A 5,535-nucleotide genomic window follows, 5' to 3' on the forward strand; every position below is an offset into this window, starting at 1 on the left:
TGCAGACTGAACACGGCTCTGCTGGCCCCGTGCTCTGTCGGCCCCGTGCTCTGTCCTGCTCCTAGTACTCAGCTCAGCCTTGGGCAATCAGGACCCCCTGCTTGTTGGTGTCCCACTCTACATTACATGATCGAAAGAGTTGTTCTCAAACCTGACTCCTAACAGCACCTCCTCTTGGCAGAGGTAATGAATACCCTGGTGGGTAATTTCTGTATAAGGTGAAGAACCCCCACAATGCTCACTTTTCCTGGGAGAACTGGGCTTTTCGGTGTCAAAGCCCATCCATCACTAAAAGCACTTCCTAGAACACGGTTTCTTCTGTAGCAGGAGCCACAGCCCAGAGTTCCCCACACAGCTGCTTCCTGGGGAACTCCAGCTTCTGCTTTGGAGCTTTCCAGACGTACAGGTCAGAGCCTGAGCTACAAATAGCATTGCATCTGCTGGGAACACCCAAATGTTCAGGCCCCTGAGAGAACCCCTTGGGTAAGTTCAGCTGCAACCTGCATCCAGAGAAATCATTCTTGCACCAGCCCAGGCATTTGGCGCAGGTAGCCCCCCACAAGTGACCCTCTGGGGTGATGGGCTCTGCCAGTTTGGAGTTCTCCTAAACAAAGCTGGCTGTGTTTAACCTTTCTAGGCAGATTTTCAGATTAAGTTCGCACATACCAGGAAAGCAGAGTGTACAATTTGCTCCCTTGTTTGACATAATCAAAGGCTGTCCCAGTGCCTGGAACAATTTAATGAATACTTAGGACAGGTTTGCTGTCAGATCATAATACTGCCTTTCACAAAAGCTCTCGCCAGTGTTACCATCACTGTGTCTGACACTGACAACGTAAAAGAACACCCAGAGGTCTAGGTAGTAGTGCACTAACATGATAAATGTCTTTATTCAACCTGCATCAACCTGTGATAACTGTGCAGAGGAATATCCTCCCTAATGTCCATTCTTTGGACATCCTATTTTTAGAATAGAACATTAGGGAAAGGCACTTCATTGCTCCCAAAACACCAAAGGCACACTGTGAGCCTCTGTACTCATGTTTATGCAGTCCTAAAAGCTCTGGTGCTGCCATTACACTCCCCTAATAAACCACAGGGGTTTCACAAGAAGGTTGCAGAGCAGTCTTGAGAAAAAGTAAGATAATGAGTTGAGGCACAGAGAGAGACAGGAAGGATCACGCTGTCATCATACCCAGACTGCCACCAATAGCACTTTTTTTTCCTCAGCGGTCTGAAAACCCAGAACCCAGAAACCCAGAGGGACATTTTAGGTTTTCAGTGAAGCCTGTGCTGCTGGGAAGCACCTTGAAATTTGCTCTGGTTTTGGAACTTTGCAAGGTGGCAGGCCAAAACTTCAAAATGCGGAAAGGAGGAGCTCACAAAATACATTTGCATGAGCCTTGAAGAAGGGTCCACAAGGGGTTGATGGTAAAACCACGCTCCCTGACACCCAGAGATGCACCTGGTGTGACCACGTGCTAAAAAGACACTGATCCTTGGGTCTTTATATGGAGAAATCTGGGGCTGACTCTTACTTTGCAGGGAGTGTTTCACAGAGCTGTGTGTGCAGCTTGACTGGGAATTCCCCCGGTTGAGGAAACTTGAGCAGAGCCCAGTGCTGTCAGAGTTCCCTGATGGGCTGCTGCTTGCCCCACCTCCACCCTGGGCAACAGCCCTGCTCACAGTTTCAACAGGCACTGCCAAAGCCTCAGGCATTGGTAAGAGACACCACAGGACCATGCTGAGTAGAGGTGGAAACCAAACTCTGGGGTGGACAAGCCTGTTTGCAGACTCAGCCTTTACTTCAGTAACCTCTCGATATGGTTGCAGCTAGGATTTTCACTGCTCAGGTGAATATCCAGCCTCATTAGATTCAGTCACTTCAGCTGGCTTTAGCCATTCCTATTGCTTCCTCTCAGCTAGCGGTAACTTCTGCAGCCTCCAAGTAATGAATTGCTTTTTTATTTCTTTGTTTGTATGAATAAATGTGGGTGTTTGGGGGACTTAACTGAATCAACACAGCATCACTCTTAAAAGTATTTTGCTGGAGTGTGGATATCGATAATACTCTGCCCTGATCCAGCAGGCTGGACTGCTTGACAGCTTCGTCATCTGACAACTGAAACAGAACAGGGTCTGAATTGATTTCAAGCCTGGTTTTAGAGCACTTAGACTCTTGCTGCTGCAACACACACTTGCAAAGATCTCTCTTCTGTCTTCATAAAGAAATCTAAAACTTCCTCATGCTGAAAATCAACTTTTTGTAAGTACTCTAGACCACACAAAGATATTCCAGTGACAGAAATACTAAGATACCTGCGTTGGAAAGGCTATACTAGCAATGGTAAATCAGTTCATACTGCACGATAGGATTCCCCTCCTTCCTTCGTATTTGGAGGTGGGAAGATTTATCACGGAATATGCTGAGTTGGAAGGGACCTACAAGGATCATGGAGTCCAACTCTTAGTCCCGCATAGGACCATCCCCAAGAGTCACATTATGTATGAGGGGAGGACAGCTAAAACAAACAGTGACCATGAGGCATATGAAATCTGAGAGAGTAAACCAAGTGAAAATGACTCAATTTTCTACTGTGATTCGTTCAATGAGTTACTGCAAGTAGTTTTTCCCTTCTGATATTTAAGGGGTTTCCCTCTGCTAAATATTACCATGGTCACTGTAGCGTAACATTAATTTGTTTATATAACCCCTGAGCTGCACATATAGACCCAGATGTTATTTCAGAAACGTTACACTTGGGGAAGATTTTCTAAAATGTGTAAATGAAAACTTCATGGAACAGTTAATTTTTTACCTTAACACTAATGGGGCCTCCTTCAGAGAAGGGCACAATGCTAACTGTCCTACCATGAATAGACAGTTGCTCAGCCCTGATGATGTTCTGCTCTGGTCCCCCTGAACCTAAAATTAAGCTTCAGCCTTGTAATGTACTTACTCCTTGTTCTGTTGCATCTCCTCATACCATGCACCAGAAAAAGAAACTAATTGGCTTGATTTAATTCTGGATTTAATTAAGATAAACCAAAAGAGATGTGTTCAAGAGCACACTGGAAAGTGTAACACTGTATGTATTTATTGCATTTAGTCCAAACATTAGTTAACTTCCAAACAAAAAGTCTGCATTTTTCTATAGTTTGTTCTGTAGCTTAAAATGGGTAAAAGACCAAACCTCTATGAATATTTACAGTAGCAATATAATTTCTTTGCTGCCCAATGCATCATTTACAAAATACTGCTTAAATCCCAAAAGGGTATTCAAGCATTGGCTATGAGCTGTCCAGAAATTTAACAGCATCTCAGCCCATGTTAATTTTTTCTGCAATAAAAAGCAAAATAAAATTTTATAAAAACTCATATCACAATTTAGGCTGTCCTCCATGAAGTGCTTGTTGGTTGAATTTACTAACAAAAAAGTAAAAATAGTCATATATGTATTTTAGGCTTAACAGATTGATAGATTCAAAGCCCTGGGGAACTTCACCAGTTCTGTGCAAGTGGAAAGCTGAGGGCAAACACTTATCACAACCCAGCAGAGTATATTCCAACGGTAAGTTGTATTTAAAAAAAAAAAGACCTTTTTTACTTCTTGGTTAGAGACAGGAACAGCTACAAATAAAGATACTCTTCTGCTTTTGATGCTTCATGTGCTTGCAAAGCTCAGCAGAGACCTTTGAGAAATTGTTCCTTTTTACCATGAAGTTCTCGATCCTGGAAGTAAATATTAAAACAGTAAATGATGTACCTTTTATATTTCAGCTTCCACATTTTGTATACTGAACACTGAACTACTCTTTGGAAAGTAAATGTAAATTCAGGGGCCTTTCCCCCTCAAAGCTTCCTTTTATAGAAGTAGTGTCAGCAAGGTCTCAAAATGCCTCTAAAGCACCCCCTTAACTTTAGGGAGGGAAAGTGGACCAAACAATAAGACAAGGGTATTTCTATTAAGCAGCAATAAGCCAAATACAGTAAAATTTCAGTGTGCAGAGTACTGTGACATACACAGTATAAATTAATCTAATCTTCATTTGGCCTCATAACTTTCTTGCGCTTTTGTTTGTGGCTTGTACTGAAAATTTAACAGCATCATTACATTCATATGCCACTGCCACAGTAGATTTGGAGCTCCTGTAATACTAGCACTCTCACCAACTTCCCTTACCACCTAATAGCAAACTTCTAACAAATACTATTTCCTTAATAATTCCCTTTAAATATTGATACAGAGTCCAGCACTATCACAACACTTCCTCCTCTCTGTAGTACTGTGGCAAAATGCAGTGATGCAAATTAGCCAAATTATCTTCAAAGTAAACTAAAATACATCACATAAAGCATGGATGTAACAGTCATTAACAGTTTAGCACTTGTCAGGTACCAGACGGATGGTAGGGTTTGAAAAAAATTATTTCCCAAGTGCTATTTTACTGCACTGTGAACTTGCACCAAGTCAGGCTGCATGTTTTTTAACGTCCCATATGCACAAAAACACTTTGTTCTCTTGAATGATTTGAAGAGTTGGGTTTCATTCCTTAAGGAGGAAAATAGATCCTCTTATTTGGTTATTCTACAGTTATGCTATACTTTTCTTTGATAGCACTAATGCATGGTTTAGTGCTTAGTCTCTGCTGCCTTCAGCATCCTGCTGCACTCCAAGCAGAGGAGAAGCAGCACTAACCTGTCTTAAAAATTATTATTCCTACACTTATGTCAGAAACAAGCTCAACATTGAGACTGGGGACTTACTGTACAAGCATTTCAGTGAGAATGCCATATCCATTTCCTAGGCACTTCTTGCCTCCCTCCTTTTCTGCTTGGAGAAGTGGCCAAAAGCCACTCTTCCCCTCCAAACCACAAGTGGGAGCAGGGAGGCCTCACCAGGAAGAGCTGGGTTCCCTCTGCCTCCCTGAAGCCGTGTGAAGATCCAAAATTCCTCAAAAACAGGGGGACATATACCCCTCTGTTTACTGGTACAAACTTCCAGTCAGGTTGCTTCAAAATATCTTTGCAATGAAGAGGACTGGCAAGGAGGAAGAAAATTAAATTTAATAAAATGGCAAAACCCAGAGAGTAGAGCTTTGCCTCCAGACACAAACAGGCCCAGCTCTCTCCTTGTGCTGCAACAATCCAGAGCACTCACTGGAAGTAACATGTGAACCCTCATCCTACAAAGAAAACCTGGAAAGGTTTCCCAATGAGCATGGAGCCAGAGAGGTGGACTGGGGTTAACCTCTCATGGTGTACCTGACCATCTAGTTCCACCTGATGTTCAGGCACTTATGCTTCTCAAGCACAGACAACAGCTCCTGAAACACCTGGCAGCTTTCAGGCTTTTCTTCTTGACCCTCTGGATGCTTAAAACCAGAGCAAGCATAGAAGTAGCTCCTGTGAGAGCTGCAAAGAAATCATGAGTGCCCCTTCCATGGGTAGGGCTCAAACCTTGCAAGACTGCATTTTATAAAGATCTTTTTTCAAAAATTCACAGCTTCTCTACATTGACAAATTTGTCAAAA

This window comes from Chiroxiphia lanceolata, chromosome 1, assembly GCF_009829145.1.
Source record: "Chiroxiphia lanceolata isolate bChiLan1 chromosome 1, bChiLan1.pri, whole genome shotgun sequence".
Classification (NCBI taxonomy): domain Eukaryota; kingdom Metazoa; phylum Chordata; class Aves; order Passeriformes; family Pipridae; genus Chiroxiphia; species Chiroxiphia lanceolata.